This window comes from Pelodiscus sinensis, chromosome 6 (genome assembly GCF_049634645.1).
Source record: "Pelodiscus sinensis isolate JC-2024 chromosome 6, ASM4963464v1, whole genome shotgun sequence".
NCBI classification, from domain to species: domain Eukaryota; kingdom Metazoa; phylum Chordata; order Testudines; family Trionychidae; genus Pelodiscus; species Pelodiscus sinensis.
Window position 1 is genome coordinate 93,730,881 of NC_134716.1, and position 21,230 is coordinate 93,752,110.

Sequence of the window (21,230 nt, forward strand, 5' to 3'; positions counted from 1 at the left end):
GCGAGTGGCAGTGGCCTTTTCAGCCCTCCTGGAGGTCCCCTAAAGGGTCTCCTATTACCTCACCCCATCACACCCAGTAAGCAGTGGAAGTGTGGGCAATGCTGCTAGACAATAGTGACCTGCCATGGTTAAGCAAATTCTCTGGCTCAGTAGTGGTCAGATCCTGAGAGTGTTGGACTAGAGTGGTTCAAACTGTCGCACTTTCCTATCTCACAAGGGGAATGAGGAGATGAATGAATTAAAGATTGTAAGGTCTTCAACTTCTCTGGGCCATATCAAATCATAGTTTAAATGTGTATGTTATTGTTTACAGTTTTAGTATCGATTTCTTGCAAATATTTTCTAATGTCATCTCAAAAGTTGGTGCTTCTGTAAATGTTTTCAGCAAATCAGTCATTCATGGGATGCATAGAAACGAGAGTTTTTGGATTTAAATAAGAATCATTTGTAAGAGGTGAATAGGGCCCTGAACACATAAATGGCTATCCCCATTAGAATGATTGGATCTGGAAAAAATGAACAGGAATTCTGCTGTTCCAATCTGTCCATCAATACAGCTTTTCAGACATTTTATATGAATTTTACAAAGGACAATGATGTGGTTTCCCTTTCCTCCCCGCTTTCAGTGATATTTTTTGAGGTGATACCTTTATGTTTGTATTAAGCTGCTCTCTTTCAAATTTATGGAAAACATCAAATGTATAGATGCAAAAATGTATGTGCCTAAAGGGCACAATTATGTGACTGCTCAAGTACAAATCATGGGGCCCTGTGAACAAGTGTTAACCAAAAATTTCTTGCATGTGCCTGTGTTGAGTAGGCATATTTTTTGCATGTCAGCATAACACTGTTTATGCTGTTCTGTAAAGGCAAAAATTAGAGCAAGTCATCCAAGTTAATTTCGTACAGACCACCAGCCAGTGTTGGTTATTTTTTCCTTAGTATAACTATAGATACACTCTAATCTTCCCTCTACCCTCTGAGTGTTTGTCTATTTCTCTATATTGTGAGCTTCTCTGAACAGGGGCAGGGATGATATAACTTGGAGTCAAGATCCTCTCTGGATGGCTAAAGGGTTCTTTTACACGAGGTGTCTGTCTACCTTGTGGGAAGAATCAGTAAAATCGTCTGTTGTAGAAATATTACTTGCCACACAGTACTGAGTCAAAGGCTTCACAAAGCTGCAGTCTGAGGTAAGCACTGATTCTTCTTGCTGTTTCCAAATTATATCATCAAGTGGTACTGTATCTTAGCTACTTGCAAACAGCACTGAATTGAGATAAAGGAGACATAACAGCAGTATCAATTACTCACACATATAGCCACTTTTACTGTCCCTTTTCTCTCATTCTGTGTCTTTTGGGAGTTCTTACTTAAAAAAACCCCTAAATATAGTGAAATTATATAGAAATAACTTGCTGGAATTTCTCTATTCTTGTACTTCCTGCAGATGGAGTCAAACAAATAAAATACCTAGAACGTTAGGCAGGAAAAGCATGAACATCAATATTTAGCAGAAGAAATGGAGTATTTTGGAAATCTTTTGAGCATACCTTTCTGAACATATAGTATTTAATGAGATTCTAACCTTTCAACCATAACTATTTACTTATTCTTACCTAACAGAAGTTTTATTTGTTTCCTGAAATGTCCACTGCTTCTGTGGTTGCTCAATAACTTGTGTAGAAGTTCCATGTAATTACTTCCATGTAATTTTTTTTGGTTTCCTTAATCATACTATGGTTTTTTCTAAGATTGGAATTGTTGCTATTTTGCAAACATCTATCATTTTCAAAATCATATCCTATTGTACCTCTGCATTCTGGTTTGGAGAATTTATTAAATATTTAATAAAGCAAAGAATAGCTGTGATCTTGTGGACTGAGTGAGTGCTTTGAGATCTATGGATAGAAAATGGTGTATAAATGTAAATGTTTTAAAATTGATTATATGCAATAAATTTTAATTGGTGATTTGAGTTTCCAGCTCAGGCCAAACTACCTTTCTTGATGGATCTGGATTGAATAGATTATTGCTATTATATTATTGTAATATCTTCCAGTTTGTTTGCAGTGTTCTACCAAATTAATATTATATTGAGTTATTTCTGTCATTTTCAGGCTCACTTATATTATTTGGAGCGATATCATTTTACTTTCTTGAGAATATTGTAGGTTCTTGCTCGTATTTATTGGGAAACAAGTCTGTTTTCTTCATTTATTGCTGCTTCTCTCTTAATTGCGCCTCCCAAACTACTTCTGTAGCTTTAAATAAGTACGAGTGTATGGAACTTTATTGTTAAAGACTTATCTAGACAACTGTTTCCTGCTGAGTTGTTGACTCATTCTTATATATACAACTCTGTTTTGACTCAGGAAATCAGTGGTGTTTTGCACCATCCTGATAGCTATAAGCATAGGAATCCTGATCAGCTACTTGTAGCAGTCAGTCAGAAGTGAAATTCTTCCTTTCCCTGCTTTTTAGTATTCCTATTGTCAGAGAAAGTTGCCATCCATATCATCCCTCTTCTTCTTTATATTAAACAATTTGAAATGTGATTACAAGTGGTTGGACATTTTCAATCTCAATTTTTATAGAAAAGAGGTTCTCTCCATAAAATTGAAATTGTCTGTTGAAAATGTCAAACTTTATCTTATCACCATAAACATAAAAGTAAGCTTCCATCAAGAAAATTAAAATAGCTTCCTGTCATGGTATGACCTTATGGCTTTCCTTATCACCCATACAATCCCTAAGAGACATAGCACAGCAAGATGGCAACATGCAGAGTCCAGAACTGTCCCAGCATCCTGGCTTGATTCAAGCAAGCACCCAGCAGCTTAGTTACTGCCTAAGCCAAATGAGCTGAGCAGCCTCCGACTACACAATGTCAATTCTGCTTTCTGGCTTCAAAGAAAGAGTGAAATTGACAGAAGATTTCTAGGCCAGAAGCTAGCAATATTATTTTTCATTAAATATATCTTTTTCTGGTAATCCTTTCCCTATAATTTTTGTACTGATTTGGTATGGAAAGTTTATCTTTGGTTAGAATGGATTTTTGATTTTCATCGAGACTTAAATATGATGTTCCTAAGTGAATTGTCACAAGTAGGGATTGCATCTGTTACCTCTGATGCTTAAGCAATAGGCAGCAGTCTTTCCAACCACTACAAGTACATATAGAGTGCAATTAAACATCTGTAGCTGACCTGGATCAGTGGAATCTGACATGTAGGGCTTTGGCTAGGGGGCTGTTTGATTGTGGTGCAAGCATTTGGCCTCCGGCTAGAGTGTGGGAGACCCAGAACTTGAGCCTGAGCCTGAACATCTACACTATAATTAAACAGCCACCTTCCCAGAGCCACAGAAGTCTGAGTCAGCTGATCCATGGCCAGCCATGTGTTTAATTGCAGTGTGGACAGTATATACATCCTGTATATAGCCCAGCCGCTACAGGGCAAAAGAACACCACTCTAGGGAAGTGTGGGTTGCGTAATGCTTTTGGAAAAAGCTATATGCTATATTTTGACCCACTTAACACGACTCAGTGTACTCATCCTAATTAGAGATGTAGTTATTAAAATGATTAATGGTTTTGTCTCCTCTCATTCAATTTTATTTAAATATACTGTGTGTGTGTGTGTGTGTGTGTGTGTGTGTGTGTGTGTGTGTGTAAATGGACTGAAGAGTACACATGAACTACATTTTCGTTATAACTCTACCTGTAGAACATCTTGCTTTTATTTCTGTAAGTATTGTAGATCTAATTTTGTGAAGGAAAAAATAAGAGCTTGAGAAGTGCTGATTAACTAGTGCTGAATGGAAATGGAATGACCTTGGTAATCATAGGCCTGTCAGTCTCATGTCAGTGCTGACCAGGATAATGGAGCAGCTGACGCAGGACTTGATTAATCAAGAATTAATGGAAGGTAATATAATTAATGTCAATCAGCAAGGTCTATGGAAAAAAATACTCTCAAACTCCCTGATTTATTTTTTTAAAGTTTTCAAGTTTGGTTTATAAAAGTAAGTGTTGATGCAATATATTTAGATTTCTGTAAGAAATTGTATTTGGTACTGAACAATATTTTGATTCTAAAAACTACACAGATTAACATTGCATATATTAAATGGATTAAAAACTGGCTAATTGATCTCAGTGTAATTGTAAATGGAGAATCCTCACTGACCTGGAGTTCTTCAAAGGCCAGTTCTTTGCCCTTGGCTATATAGGTAACATTTTTTATCAAAGAGTTGGAAAAAAAAATACCACTGCTAAAGTTTGCAGATGATGTACAAACTGGGGGAGTGGGAAACAATGAGGAGGACAGGTCACTGCTACAGATCACTTGGTAAGCTTGTCACAGCCAAACAGTATGTGCTTTAATAAGGCTAAATGTGTAAATGGATGAACAAAGACTGTAAGTCATATTTACACAATAGGGTGATGCTCCTATTTAAACTGCTTTCCTCTATCTTGGAAGCAGTGACATTAACAAATATTTGGAAGTTGTGGTAGATAATCAGCTGAACATGAGCTTCCACTGCCATTCTGTGGCCAAAAGAGCTAAGGTGATCCTGGAATTATGACAGTCTAAGGTGCAATCGAGGCCAGTCAGGAGCTGACATTTCTGCCTTGCAGCCTTGGGTGCAACAGTGCTTCACCGTTGTGGCTCCCAACCTAGGCTCATCACACACACCATGATGGTCAAAGCCTGCTTATAGACACAATTTTGGCTCAGCAATTTGGACCCCAGCAAACACTAATCACAGCTCTCACTCTGCTTTCTAGCTGTCTTCAGTATTACTTGCAGCAGGACCCCAACACACTGCCAATCCCATATCTCCCCCTCCATCCAATGTGTTCTGTATAGTTCAGCTCCATTAGGTTTGTTGTCCATTCAAGGAAACAATTTACAACTTGCCACCTTAAGCAGAGTGACCCATACAGTTCACAGTAGTGTCAAGGAAGTGGATCTCTTGTGTGGACTGGTATATTGGCAAAACTGGACAGTCTCTACAACAAAGGATTAATGGACACAAATCAGTTATTTGAAATGGTAACACACAGATACTGTCTCAAATGGCATGAACTGGATGGACCATTATATTCAACACCAAAATGATATCAAAAGTTAAGTATCAGGCACTTACAGCCCACTCTATTAGTCTCATTTAGCACGGACACTTTAATCAATAGGCTTTTTCCTTTTTCCTTTTCTTTTTCCTTTCTTTCTCCTCCCCCATCCCCTCTTTTTCTGCTTTGTATTTTAAACTGTGGGCCTTTGCTCAATATTTGTCATCTGAAGAAGTGAGTTGTGCCCACGAAAGCGCATGATACTATTTATATATTTTTGTTAGTCTCTAAAGGTGCATCTACACAGCAGGGCTTAACTCAAAATAATTTATGCAATTTGAGCTATGTCAATTGTGTAGTTTATTTCAAAATATCTTATTTCAAAATTTAGAGCACTCTTCCTCTGACTTCCCTTACTCCTCATACAATGCGGGTGTCAAAGCTGTTCCCCACTCTGGCACAACGAATGCAGAAGTTGGAGCCTGCAAGAGCACTCCAAAACCTTGCCTCTGGTACAAAAGCTCTTGTACAAAAACTTCCCCCCACAAAATCCTAATACCCAGATTTTGGGGGACTCACGGTCACCATAAAGTGCTTCGAACCGCAAAATAAAACTAATAGGAGTGGACACTTTAAACCAACCTTAGGAGCAGCCCAAGCTCTTTTTCCCCAAAATAACTTGAAAAAGAAAAGATAAACCAGCTCAGACATTATTTCCAAACATGCAAACAAGGATAACAATAAACCCTAAACTTTTCCCTACTTACACATTTTAAAAAGTCCATTTTTAGGGAAAGAAGCATCTCCCATCTCCCTCAATACCTGGGAGAAACTGCTCTGATCTTAAAACAAAGAAGAAAGAGAGAGAAACCCCTCTTTTCCAGTTGGAAATTTCTACCTGCATTGTTATTGTCTGACTGACCAACACCTTGGCTAGGTACATGAGTTAACCCCGTAGTCAACAGGTACTGGTCAGCACTCCTGATTATGACAGAGGGTTACAGGAGTTGGAGTAAAAAGTCCTCCAGCTTGACAGTATTTCAACAGTATTGCAAAATAACTATGTGCTGTGTACATGTGGACTAAGTTGTTTTGAAATAATGAGTTACAGGCAGTCCCCGGGTTACGTACAAGATAGGGACTGTAGGTTTGTTCTTAAGTTGAATCTGTATGTAAGTCGGAACTGGCATCCAGATTCAGCCGCTGCTGAAACTGATCAGCAGCGGCTGAATCAGGACTCCTGGGGCAGAGCAACTGGGGTGCTGCCGGGTTGGTCCAGTAGCGCCGAGGAGCGGTGCTGCGGGACCAACCGGCAGCGCCCCACCTGCTCTACCACAGGCCCCGGGCTTTGCTCCACGTCTCCCTGGTCTGCTGGGGGGGGGGGGGGGGCACTAGCTGCAGGGAGACGCGGAGCAAAGTGGCGGAGGACCCGGGCCGGACCCGTGGCGCTTCCAGATCAGCGTGTCCCACCGCTCCAGTCCTCTGGAGCGAGAAAATCCCCGTTCGTAACTGCGGATCCGACATAAGTCGGATCCGCGTAACTCGGGGACTGCCTGTATTTTAAAATAATGTTGCTGTGTAGATGTACCCTAAGGTGCTACAGGACCATTTTTTTAAAAGTATCTGTAGGATACACTTGACTTGACTTACATTCAGGTAGGAAACACTTGATCAGAATTAGTTTAATATTTTCTGTGTCCTTACTGCACCAAAATGTCGGAGATAATTTTACCCTAAACATTTTTTTTTTCCCATGTTCATGACTACTGGATCTTTGCTCATATTTTGTCTAGTGATTGGTACATTCCTATTAGTTTTTCTTCTCCCCTACTGATTTTTTTCTCGACTTTTCCCCATGTCCCTTTTCATTTATCATTCATATTTTGCATATGTGCCTATCATTTTGTCTCCTCTATTTATCATTCTCTGTGAGTTCACCCCTTGAGACTGTAAATGTAAAGCTATTTGAAGGAAATTTATGTGTCGAATTATAAGACTGACTCAATGAATGGCTCCCTCTGAGACTTTTCACCATGCAAGGCATGAATTTAGCCATATGAAGTGGAAATCCATCAACTTCATGAACTGATTACAAAGAGAGATAGCTGAATTGGAATTCATTTGCAAATTGAACATACTCAGTTTAGGATTGAATAAGGATCTGAACTGGTTAATGTACTACAAAGCAGTTTCCTCTCTCTGGATTATCACATCTTCACATCAAATGCTGTGAACAAGCCACTTCCACCCTGATTTGCTTGTGTTAAGGAGGCTAATTAAATTCTTCCCTATCTATACTTCTGCCTCTGTTACTTTCATTCCAATTGATCAGATGAAGTGTGTTTTACCCACAAAAGCTTATGCTCTAATAAATCCATTAGCCTCTAAGGTGTCACAATACTCTTCATTGTCAAACACAATGAAATTGGTAAGTGTGAGAGAGAATGTAACGCACCACAAAATGGGTGCTAACTAAATATATCAAGTTTATTTTTCAATGTACCCATCCCACTTATTGAAGTCTGTAGTGCATAAGAAACAATAACACAATAAATCTAAGCTGTCATGTTAAAATTGCTAAAAAAATATTCTAACCATAGTTGATTGATCTTTGTATTCAAACTGCTCCCAGAGGAAAAGACTGCAAGATCTATTGAGCCTGCCTAGAAGAGCTAAAAAACTCTAGCACTGTTGGACCAAAGTTTGAATTAAATTCCAGAGTTTGTGTATTTGGTAATATTTTGACTTGGTTATCAATATGTTATCATAATATTTTGTTGTGGTTATCAATGCTCACTTTTATTATTTTTTTGCAACAATGTGACACTGTTGACTCATAGTTAACTTGTATGATCCCCAGATCTTTCTGCAGTACTCATTCCTAGGCAGTCATTTACTGTTTTTTGTATACAATAAAACCTGTGCTATCCGGCACTTAACTAGCCAGAAAACTTTAGAAACCAGCAAATTTTTGAGCCGAAAAAAGGAAATTGGCACTTTATGCCGGTAGCGCAGCATGAACCTGGGGGAGTGGTGAATGGTCGCTCTGGCTGTGTGATGCCAGGCTGCATCCCCCTGTGGCTCATGGCCACTCAGCACCCCCCTCCGCACCTTGTGGCCTCTTCCCCAGCAGGTCAGCCCCGGGGGGCTCCCGGCAGCCCGCCCCCCCCCCGTGGCTTGTGGCCACTGTAGTAGCCCGGCACCCCCGCGCCTCCTGGCCCTCCCCCACAGGTCAGCCCCCTAACGGCTCCTACCATCTCTGCCCCCTACCTTCCACCCCATCTCACCAGGCCACATTGTGGCCCCCCCCCCGAAGGCCATATCCCAGTCCTTGCAGCACTCTGCCCCCCAGTAGGCCCTGCACAGCTCCCGCCCCACTCCCAGATATCTGGAATTTTCAGAAAATTGGCCCCGTGCGTGGATTGGCATGACCTAATCCTCTATATGCTATTATCCAGATCATTGATGAAGATATTGAACAGAACTGTTTCTTGCACTACCCCACTTAATATGCTTTTACAGACTGACTGTGAACCACTGATAACTACTCTCCGGGAACAATTTTCCAGCCAGTTATGCACCCACCTGATTGTAGTTTCATCTAGGTTGTGTTTTCCTACTTTGTTTATGAGCTCACTCCCACTCTCTTCTGTTTGTTTTCCCTAAACCTAACTACTATTGCCTCTGTCTTTTTTCAGAAATTACCTTCAGTCAGCTGGCTCTCATCCAAGCATAGTCTCTGCCAGACACTTGGAAATCTACATAATTATGCATACTAGGTCTGATGAAATAGAGATGTGGAGCAGAATACCATCAGCGTATAAATGGCAATGTAGTCCAGACTATCCCATCCTCTTTCCAACTCCTGCACACATGCACCAAAATGGAAGATGAGAAATTCTATGCTAGCACCTTTTGGATGTTTGTAGATGGCAGCCATTTCAGGATAACTCTATTTCTTTGTGAGAGTGTCTGCAGACTTCTCAGCTACACTTTATCAACATTTTGGAAGATGATGATTAGATCTAAAAGAGAGCATGTGAACAGCTGATCTTTATCAAAGATCAACATGATAACTGTCATATCCAGATATGCATCCCTAAATTCACAGCTACACACTACTGTAATAACTGTAATAATCTTTGCACAAAATATGACTTGTAAGAACATAGAATGGCCATATGGGGTCAGACCAAAGGTCCATCTAGCCCAGTATCCTGTCTGCTGACAGTGGCCAATACCAGAAGCTCCATAGGGAGGGAACACAACAGGGATTAATCATGTGGTCCCTCTCCTGTCACCCATTTCCAGACAGGGGCTAGGAACACCATTCCTACCCATCCTGGCTAATAGCTACTGATTGACCTAACCTCCCTGAATCTATCTAGCTCTTTACTGAACCCTGTTAAAGTCCTTGGCTGTGTCTAGACTGGCAAGTTTTTCCGCAAAAGCAGTTGCTTTTGCGGAAAAACTTGCCAGCTGTCTACACTGGCCACTTGAATTTCTGCAAGAACACTGACTTCCTACTGTCTGAAATCAGTGCTTCTAGAGGAAATACTATGCTGCTCCTGTTCGGGCAAAAGTCCTTTTGTGCAAAGCCTTTGCGCAAAAGGGCCAGTGTAGACCGCTCAGATTTGTTTTGTGCAAGAAAGCCCTGATCGTGAAAATGGCGGTCAGGGCTTTTTTGCGGAAAAGCACATCTAGATTGGCACAGACGCTTTTCTGCAAAAAGTGCTTTTGTGGAAAAACGTCCGTGTCAATCTAGACGCTCTTTTCCGCAAATGCTTTTAACGGAAAACTTTTCTGTTAAAAGCATTTGTGGAAAATCATGCCAGTCTAGATGTAGCCCTTATCTTTACAATATCTCTGGCAAGGAGTGCCACAGGTTTTGAAGCTCTTCACAGCCTGCTTTGGTCTTAACTATCTTGAGGCAGATGATATCAAACTCAACTTTTTCCACCTCACTGAGTACCCCAATCTCTAGATAATTTATAAATAAGATGAATAAGATTAGTGTCATTTGAAAACTATTAAGTCACTTGTCAATAATATCATAGGGTATGTCTACGCTACCCCCCCTAGTTCGAACTAGGGAGGCTAATGAGGGTGACAGAAATTGCAAATGAAGCACGGGATTTAAATATTGCATGCTTCATTAGCATGTTCCCAGGTGGTCACCATTTTGGAAATTGACTAGCCTGGAAGAACTGCCCGCATCTACACGCGGCAGAGAAGGGCGATTCTGAAATAAACCCCTTACTTTGAATTAACAGTTAAACCTCATTCCATGAAGTAAGGGGTTTATTTCGGAATCACCCTTCTCTGCCGCATGTAGACATGGGCTAGTCAACTTCCAAAATGGCAATCGCCTGGGAACATGCTAATGAAGCGCAGGATATTTAAATCCCATGCTTCATTTGCAATTTTGGTCACCCTCATTAGCCTCCCTTGTTTGAACTAGGGGGGTAGCGTAGACATACCCATAGTGAACTGTAGGTAGCAACATTATATATAAAGCTCTCCTCCACCTGCATGATATTTAAAGTGAATGTTGAAACTCGCATAGGCTCGATTAGGTCAAAATGGTCAAAACAGGCCTGTCTTAAACAAAGGGGTGCATGTTTACCTCAGTTTGCATATAAACTGTAAACAGAGTTATCAGACAGTAAGTGCGAGAAGAAAGAAGGCAAAGGAATGTACATTTCAGCATACGAACAGAGATAGCATGAAGCCTGTTTCTTTCACCAGGATCCATGTAAGGATCACACCCAAGAACATGCTTTTTAAAGGGGAACTTAATTATCAAAGCGAGCGGCAAAATCATCCCAAGTTCTCTCTCCCTTTCCATCTTTCTTTTCAGCTAAAATAAAAACAATCATTGGACCTTGAGAGCATATGCTGACCTAAAGTTTGATGTTGTTGAGAGCCCAAGAAGACACAAGAAAGCATTTTGAGCACCCAAGGCTGTAGGGCAGGTGATGAAACTCACTGGTCTGGATTGCACCCAGGAATGTCATATCAGGTACAAAATCAGATGGAACTGGTTCAAGGAAAGAACAAATATGATCAGAACTGCTTCCTCATGCTCTTTTCCAAAGTGTTTTGCCTCATCCTCACTAAAATAAACTGGAAGGGTGTGTGTGGGGGGAAGGGGGAAATGGGGAAGAAACTGCTGACATAATTAGTGAGGCTGTCACCAGCAAGAACCAGTTTCTTTAGAAGGGTCCTAATTCTGACATCCTGTTGTGTATACTGGGATATACTTAAGGTGGTGATGAAACATGAAAACTTCCAGGGTCAGTACTATCTCTCTTGGGAGTTTTTCCTAGGAAACTTCCTTGGGTCATGTGACAGAGGTGTTTAGGGAGAGGAGGTAACCTGGGATAGCAGTGGATTGTTGTGACAAGTAATCCCAGACTGCTGATGGTTCAGGTTTCAGGTCTTGAGCAGTGTAGGAAGAAACTCTCTTCTGCCTTACCCAACAAGGACTGATGAGTATTGTAGTTACTGGGGGCAAGTGGGAAATATAGCCCCTCCATAGGAGGCATTCTGGGAAGGGAGTAGGACCCCTTTTGGAAGCTGAAACTTTGGGTCTGATTGTAAACAAGAGAAGTCCCTTTTTATTTTGATTTGGGATTCCCTACATTAGGGCAATCTTTAATAAAAAGGGCTTTGCTCTCAGAAGACAGATTTTTGAGAATAATGGTTACTATGTAGACAATGATGCTACAGTGCTTTCAAAGGGTAATGTTTTTGGAAGTTACTGGGCCTCATGGCATCTAAAGCATACCTAACTCCACATGTCAGACTCAGAATGAGGCCACTCCAACACTCTTTTTAAAGAATGTGAAGCCCAGTATGCTAAAAATACCCACAGTACTGAATGACATTCAACTTTCTCCAATGTGGTGGTTACATCCACAGAATGTCCTCAGAGGCGTATTGTTCAACCCACTTCCTCCTGTGTTAATAGTCACCACAGATGCACTCAAGATTGATTGGCATGTACGTCTACACAGTCTTGTAGTTCAGTGGCTTCCGAATTTCAAAGAATTTTTGTCACACGCAAACTTACTAGAACAGAGGGTGAATCATTTGGCTTCCAAGACATTTCTTCTGCAGATTTGCAGTAAAGGTTATCCAGGCAGCCTTAAGCAACAATACATAATGTGATCACACAAGGAGGTGCTCAATTGACTTACTGAAACCCCAAAGCAATAAAACATTGGGACTAGGTTAAATAGAATGCACTAATTGCCTTAGATGTTGCAAAATAAAACAATGAGATTGCACGTAGTCGCAACAGAGACACTTCACTGCTGCATGAGCAGTCTTTGCAGAATTCAGTTATCTGGAGTTTTTTCAGTCATTAGCAGTTTCTGGAATTAGATCTGTTTGTCACCACATTCAATGCAACATGCCCTCAGTTTTGCTCAAGAGCAGGTTAGGACAATCCGTCTTTGACAGATGCTTTCCTTCTATATTAGGGCATGGATCTAATGTATGCATTTCCCCCCATTGTCTTTAATTCCCAAAGTTGTAAAGAAAACAAAACAAAACGGCCAGAGTCATCTTCACTGTTCCAGAGGGACTGAGACAACAATGGTACATCAAGCTATTCCACTTATCCAATGGCAAATCCAAGTTGCTGCGGTTGTCAACAATCCTGCTACCACAGGAGAAAGGGGGGGAGCCTTTCACCTACATCTTAAATCTTCACCTCAAACAGTTTTGGTAACAGGACTTTGAGACTACGTCTACAATGCACAGTCATTTTGGAATAAGCTATTTTGGAATAGTTATTCCAAAATAGCTTATTTCAAAATATCTCATGTACACTGCAGGAAAACCTCAATATTAGTCCGAGGCAGGCTTCTCTAATGTAGATGTGTTATCTCAATTTAGAGTCACAAGATGAATAACTTAGAATGGCCCTGGTGAAGGGTTATTTAAAATAGCAGAAGTGAAGCATCAACACATGCCTTATTTAGAAATAGCTATTTTGGAATAGGTGTTATTCTTCACAGAATGAAGTTTACAGAAGTCATAATAAGTCAACGATTATTTTGAAATTATTTCAAAATAACGGAATTGCTGTGTAGATGCTTGCATAGTTTTTTTAGGAATAGTGACTATTATTCCAAAATAACTGTGCTGTGTAGACACACCCTGAAAGAACTAGACATGTTGGCTACGTCTACATTGGCCCCTTTTCCGAAAGGGGCATGCTAATTTTAAACTTCGTAATAGGGAAATCCGCGGGGGATTTAAATATCCCCCGCAGGATTTAAATAAAGATGTCCGCCGCTTTTTTCCGGCTTGTAGAAAAGCCGGAAAAGAGCGTCTAGCCTGGCCCGATCCTCCGGAATAAAGCCCTATTCCGGAGGATCTCTTATTCCTACTTCGAAGTAGGAATCCCCCGCGGATTTCCCTATTACGAAGTTTAAAATTAGCATGCCCCTTTCGGAAAAGGGGCCAGTGTAGGCATAGCTATGATGTTCCACTGAGCTTCAGTGAATTCTTGTTAATGCTAGAACACCTTCTACTAGGGAAGTTGTCATAAATGGGAAATATTCATAATATGGGCAGCTAATAGAAATATGGACCCAGTATCCGTCCCTGCTCAACTGATCTTAGGGTATATGTTTCACTGAAAGACAGAGATCTGTCAGTAACCTATATTAAAGATAGTCTAGCAGTTATTGCATCAATAGATGCCAATATTATGGGTAGATCAATTTTTTCACATAAGCTGGTGAAGAACTGTTGAAAAGTTTATTGCACCTTCATCATCCCATTTTTGACCCCCATTCCTACATGCAATTTGAATTTAGCATTAACTCATGCTTTCCTCATTTGAGACATTGTGGGATTGTTCCCTGTGTCATCTTTTTATAAAGTCAGCTTTTGTAATAGCCATCACTTCTGGTAGAAGAACTAATGAGCTTCATGCATGGATGGCAGACACCTATGCCATACTATTTTTCATAAGATAAATTGAGGCTTGGAAGATCCTAATTCCTTCTGAAGGTAGCTTCAGGTTTACATGTTTACTCAGACATGGAAACTTCATACAAATAAAGAGGGATGCTAGATTATGTTCTTCAGATGAAAAAAGAGTGCTCTCATTATTAGATTAGAGGATTGGGCCAAAAGAAATCTGATGAGGTTCAACAAGGACAAGTGCAGAGTCCTTCACTTGGGACTGAAGAATCCCAAGCATTGTTACAGGCTGGGAACCGAATTGTTAGGTAGCAGTTCAGCAGAAAAGGACCTGGGGATTACAGTGGATGATAAGCTGGATATGCGTCAACAGTGTACCCTTGTAGCCAAGAAGGCTAATGGCATATTAGGGTGCATTAGGAGGAGCATTGCCAGCAGATCTAGAAAAGTGATTATTCCCCTTTATTCGACACTGGTGAGGCCACATCTCCAATTGTGTCCAATTCTGGGCCCCCCAATATGGAAAGCATGTGGATGCATTGGAGAGGGTCCAGCAGAGGGCAACCAAAATGATTTGGGGGCTGGAGCACATGACCGAGGAGAGGCTGAGGGATTTGGGCTTGCTTAGTCTGCAGAAGAGAAGAGTGAGGGGGGATTTGATAGCAGCCTTCAGCTTCCTGAAGGGAGGTTCCAAAGAGGATGGAGAGAAGCTGTTCACAGTAGTGATGGATGACAGAACAAGGAGCAATGGTCTCAAGTTACAGTGGGGGAGATCTAGGTTGGATATTAAGAAAAACTATTTCACTAGGAGGGTGGTGAAGTACTGTAATGGGTTACCTAGGGAGGTGGTGGAATCTTCATCTCTAGAGGTTTTTAAGTTGCTGCTTGACAAAGTGCTGGCTGGGATGATTTATTTGGGATTGGTCCTGCTTTGGGTAAGGGGGCTGGACATGGTGACCTCCTTAGATCTCTTCCAGCCCTAGGATTCTATGATTATCTAAATAAGGGTATGTCTACACTACCCCGCTAGTTCGAACTAGCGGGGTAATGTAGGCATACCGCACTTGCAAATGAAGCCCGGGATTTGAATTTCCCGGGCTTCATTTGCCTAAGTGGGGAGCCGCCATTTTTAATAGGAATCCTAGTTCGAACTACCTAGTTCGAGCCCCGTGTAGACGCACTGGATGGGGTTCGAACCAGCGGGGTTTTAAAAATGGCGGCTCCCCGCTTATGCAAATGAAGCCCGGGAAATTCAAATCCCAGGCTTCATTTGCAAGTGCGGTATGCCTACATTACCCTCCTAGTTCGAACTAGGAGGGTAGTGTAGACATACCCTAAGTCTTCAGGTCGTTGCCTAAATTATTTGTCTCAAACATGGTACTTTGAAAGATAAAGCTATTGCAGCACAGTCCCTATCTAGATGGATCAGACTTTGTCTTAAAGAGTGTTATAGAGCAGCTTGGTATTTCCCTCTGGGTTTTCTTAGAGGTCATTCTACTAGAGGAATGGCTTCATCTGCAGTTTTCTATGAGCATATTCCCCATATTTAAATTTGCAAGGCTTCTACTTGAAACACAGTTCACATTTTTTATAAGACATTGTAAGCCTATAGGACTTGGGGAAAGGCACCTCTCCTTAGGGTCAGTGGGTGGCCACTCCACCCCACTACCCTCTGCTTAGTCTCTTGGGTAACTAGCTAGGCCCTTCAGCTCTTCAGGGCTGATGGCTGATCAATAAACAGTCCGGAGCCCCAGGTCTCAGTTTGGGGCGGGGCAGCAACTAAAGAGTTCAGATCCTCAAGCCTCAGTTTGGGGTGGGGCAGCAAGTAAAGAGTCCAGCGTTCCTGGCCTCAGTTTGGGGCAGGGCAGCACATAGTATCCAGTGGCCCAAGGCTCAGTTTGGGGCGGGGCAGCACATAAAAGAGTTCCAAAAGCCAACCCCCTTGCTCACAGCGTGGCAACAGGCAAACAAACAGTTCAAAAGTCTTGGTATGGACACCCAGCTGGATCCCCCTGTTTGGGTGGGGATCTGGCTGGTGCAGGCTGCTGTGGAATAACAGCTGAGGGGGGAAACTGCCATCCAAAGGTGGGATGGCAGGGGGGATGCCCAGGGCCCTAGTAGCAGCAGAACTGTCTGCTGCTGGGTCAGCGGGGATCCACTCTGGAATGCGCTGTCCTGGTTCTGGCTCAGCCACGTGGTGGTCGGTCGCCTCTGGGCTTCTTCCCTTCTCCCCCTTGGGTGGTACCTGATTCTGCTGCAGGTCTTCTGGGTGGTGTTGTTCTGGAATCCATAGCCAGGCAAGCAGTCCCTCCAATCACTGTCCAGTAGGAGTCCCAATGGCCCAGGCCAGTCCTCCACCTCTCCTGGGTCCAGCTCTTCCTCTGGGTGCACAGGGGAGACTTCTGGCTCCTTCTGGCACTGGGCTCACCCTAGCTTCTCTGGAAGGTCTTTTATAGCTCTGGCCCTGCCTCCTGGCATCCTATCAGGTGGGTCATCGGGGCAAGATGTTGCCTACCAAAGTTCAGGGAGGGGTGCCTCCCTCTCAGGGTCAGTGGGTGGCCACTCCCACCCTTTACAGACATTAAAGCTGGGATCCATAGCTGATGTCCATTTTAGTAGAGGTGTACTTGCATCACTGTTCAATTAAAATTCTACACTTGCCTTCATTTATTGATGGGGACTGAGAATATAACACTTGAAAACAAATTGAGTTACTTACTTGTAACCAGAGTTCTTCAGGACAGGCTCTAAATATTCAACGTATCCAACTGTATGATGAGTCCTAATTCTGTGGTTATGTGGTGTTCTGTTTTAGGGATTGGAAGGAACTGAGGTACCAGTGATACCAATATTTCTTCTATAGCCATGGACTCTGAGAGCATTTGAGTACTATGGGCAAGACATTGCTTTTAGAAGGTTCCATCATCCTTCTGCACCCACTTGTCACATCCCAACCATTTGAATATGCATAGTTGTTCACAAAGAAATCTGGTTTCCAGAAAGTAGCCTTCATTTCCCTGAAAAATAAAAAGTTGCTCAGCACTATTTACACGTCTTGCTGAAAGATGGTGACAGTATCTACAACTAATAGAAATTGGATTCTCACTGGACTTCTACAAGACTTCACCAGCTAAAAGGACATGATTCTAAAAATTCATTGGAGCTGCCCATCTAAAAAGGCTCTCTTATGTAGAACAATTTTTCTCAGGACTATAGTTGTTGAAAAGCACCCATTAAAACCAAGTTGATAAAAGAACTGAACCTAATAGGAATGGCAACGTACATAGCACAAATAGTGGTTGAGTCCGCGATGTAAAATCATAAATCAACAATTCCTAGTTGTGCTTAGTTCATCAGTCATCATTCAGAGTTCTTTCTGTCTGTCTGTCTGTTCCATCTGAAGTGGCCCTTTCTGGCTGAAACTCAGCCCTGCTTCCTTTCTCTCTTGATAGCTTTTCAATTAGATTATCTGATGCCCCTAAAGTGAGTGGGGCTTGCCAGCCCCAGGCTAAACCCATGGGCAGGCCACTCTGTTACATACCCTCATAGACATTTTCATGTTCTTTCCTGAACAGCACTTTTCTTTCCGCATATATCTGAGTCTGGATCAGAATTGAAGCTTCTTGTGATTGCAAGAATTTCTGTCTGGATGCTATAGAAACTAAAGTAAAAGCATGACATCTCCAAGGCAACAGAGAAATAACATTCAAAGCATCTTTTCCCTTAAGGGTCTGAGGAACTCCCAAATTGCAGACCAAACACTGACTAGATATAGGGATGTTTGAAAGGAAGTATCTATGACTTACTGGTAAAATTGAGCCTGGGAAATCACACCCTATGACTCTGGGAGAGACTTTATTGTGTAGTATAGGCTGCAAAGGAACAAGGCAGCGATACTGGAACATTTTTTAAAGTGGTGGTGCTGAAAGCCACTGAATCAAATTGCAAAATCCTGTATATAATAGAAACCACTTCAAGCCAGGGGATGTGGCAACCCCCCCCAGCATTCCTCATTCAAGCACTTATGGAACAGGAATTTCTGAATAGCCTACTATAAACTGAAGTCCCTAACCATTTCTCTCTGCATGAGGAACAAGTGTGAGGAGAATTTGTCGAAGTGCCAGACCAGAATCTAGGAAGCTGCTGTCTCAATAAAATCAAATAAGGTAAGGGAGTGGGGTGTGTTAATGCAACACTTGATAATTGTGGAAGGAAAAAAAGGACTAACTGTTGTGTCTTTTTCAGAGACAAAAAACGTTAGGTCAGGTGTGCCTGGCAGAATTTAAGTGTAAAATAAATTATAATAATTGTATAGCTATTAAAAGAAAAAAAAAGAAACTTAGCAATATAAATGGAGGAATTTGACAGAGTTAAATTTAAGGAATCTCCAATAGTTAAAAGTTATGTAAATAGACAGTTAAGGCACCCACCCAATCTCTAATTCTTCCTCTGAAGTGACAGCATCCTTTCATTTCCTTATTTTGCAACATCAGGACTAAATCTTTCCTCCTGTGCTTAAGGGTTTGCCGTGTCAGATTTCTGTATTGCAAGCTGTGTTGGGCTTCATTATGGGGAACTTGCAAACTAATCCTCAATGTGTTTTATTTTGAAAAATGCACTGCTGTTAGAGCTGGGCAAATAACTGACTTTTTGGTTTGTTGGCAGTTATGAAAAAATGGGGGGAGGTGGAGGAAGTGAGCATGGTCAAATGAAAAGCAATTAAAAAAATCAGCAAATTGAAAAACAGGAAGGGAGACATTTCAGCTATTTTTAATTAAAGCGATAGTGTGAAGAGCTAGAATACAAAACAGGAAGTGTGGGTAGCACTAGTGATGTGCAACCTTATCGGTCTTCCATCTTTCAATTTGAAGCTGTTTCACTTTGTGTAGATAATTAAATATTCTTTGAAGCAGAGACTGGATTTCAAGGTGTCCCCTGCTGCTCTCCCAGGTGACTGTCCCAACTACTAGGCTATAGAATCATTCTCACCATTTCTGGCCCAATGATTATTTATACAGAGTGTAATAACTTCAGTAGGACAGATTGAGAGCCCAACCCCAGAATAGCCTCTGAGTGATAACCACTCAACTGGGTTGGGTGAGATCTATGTTCCATCACCTCTGGAACATAGTTCCATCACCACTGTGGGTTCTAGCCTGAAATTTTATAACAAGAAGTTTGGTTAATGTTGAAATGTTTAATTTCAACACATCTGAAATTTTTCCTTTATTACATTTTCAGAAACTAACAAGTTTACTTAGTACTTTGGCTAAGCCCTATCTGTGGCTTTTTTTGGGGGGGGGGGGGGAGTTTGGATGAAAAAATTTGAGTGTCTCATCTGAAAAATTTTGCTCAGCTGTTTTATAGTTTGTAGAGTTATAGTTAAATATAACATGCCAGTTTCATGATTAGCATAAACTTTGTCAACACACTCCTGATTGCTTTTTGCTGTAAGTAGTTTTATTTACTGAGTTAGGCTGAGGAGGTTTGTATTTGTAGATGCAATAGTTCTGCAACCACTGATACTTGTAAAAGCAGTGTAACAGGGGTATTAATGGAGACTAGAACACGATGGGGGGCATTGAATCTAGCACCAAAATCTTTCTCAGTTGTATGTATCAGGATTGAACTACTTGTTGAGTAACAAAATTTATTTTAGATGCAGGCTTTTTGGTTTTCTTAAATTATGCAAATTAAGAAATACAATTGAGTTTTGTAAAGTAATGATTTATATAGATATTAACTAAAATGGCTAAATTCCTAACTTACACTATTTTGAAACAAAGGGAACACATACTTGACACGCAAACAAGGAGAGAGAATGTTCTTGTGTACTCAGGGTTTTTTTTCCTTTACATTGTTTCAAGAAAAATAACAGTCAATTGTGTATCTAGAATCATGGTAAAACCATGTCAACAGCTCTGCCCTTTTCAGAGAGCAGGTTTTAAGAATTCTCTTGTTCCACTGTTCAGATAGTCATTTGTTTCCATCCTGTGACCGTCTTCCTTTCTAGAACTGGGGAAATCATTTGGAATTTTATTTTTGAATCAAGGAACTTTCTCATGGCTTGTATTCCCACCTGTTGTTGTTGAGACTGCTTGCTGAGGCAGTATTTCTAGTTCTGGCACATGCTGCTGCTGTGACTGCTACTCCTGGCTGGCAAAGTTACTGATTGTGACAGATAATATAATCTAAAAATCATGGAAGCTTTGTATTTGCTCAAGAGGGCGTTTCAAATGTCATGAAAGTGAAACATGGTAATTGTCATATTGCTCCTGGTTTCTTTTGATTTCATTTTGTAATTAATATATAATTATGAGAACTGGGATAAAGTTTTCCATTTTCTCCAGTCAGATACGTAGGTTCATGTCTTGCTCCACCATTTTTTCAAGACGATCAAATCTATTAAATAAATGGAAAATTACCTTATGGAAAGCTAGTTTTGAGAAGGGAGGCCCTAAGTTCTACAATGATGCATGTTATCTATTTATAATGTTCATTAAATATTTCATAAAATGTGCTTCGGACTCAGGCCAGAGCGCCTTGGACTTAAGAGGGTAGGCGGGAGGGACCCGTCACATTCCTCCATAGTATAACACATACATGAATACATTTATTAGAATACTTTCAAGTTGCTGTATAAATCTTGAGGAGGACTCCTGAGCTCACTGTCTAGAATTTAAAATTTGAGTTTCAATTACTGGATTCCCATTTATGCCTTCCAGAAAGTAGTATATAGCCTAATAAATGGAGGTTTATATAGTAGTTTCTGTTTCTCGGAGTAGCTGAAATCGTGTATCTAAATAATGGGTTTTATTTATGGCTTGCACAGATGATCAAGTGATGAAAAAAGAGAATTTCTGCACACCAGATGGAGGGTTGCCTTGTAGGCAACCACAAATTGAATTCTGTGAGTACTTAGCTCTCACTCTTGCTTCTACATATTCCCTTTATATTCCCCCCCCCCCTTAATTTAATTTACTTCTAGAAGATATTTTCAAAGGTCTAAGAAGCTAGGAGAAAAACAAGTGATAGTCTTGTTTTGAGACTACATGACCTGCTTTATCCAGGTCTCTCACTTTATCCTCATAACTGTGAGGGGAATTTATAACTTTAGCCTCAACATGATGTCTCATCTAGAGATATCTTTGTTGGCCTTAGGTCATCCTGCAGCATTCATCTGTTGTCCCAGGCTTTTTGGTTGTGGATT

The 21,230-nt window shown here is 41.1% G+C and overlaps 1 protein-coding gene across 4 annotated transcripts in view; it reads left to right on the forward strand.

Moving 5' to 3' along the window:
* Positions 1–21,230, forward strand: part of PDE4D (phosphodiesterase 4D) — a 1,060,501-nt gene that overhangs the window by 145,772 nt on the left and 893,499 nt on the right. The window contains exon 1 of one of the 4 annotated variants that reach the window (XM_075932866.1): positions 964–1,193. The exons of the other annotated variants lie outside the window; for them this stretch is intronic. The gene's annotated coding sequence lies outside the window, so the exon portion shown is untranslated. Of the gene's footprint in view, positions 1–963; positions 1,194–21,230 lie in introns of those variants that run through there. 4 annotated transcript variants of the gene reach the window in all.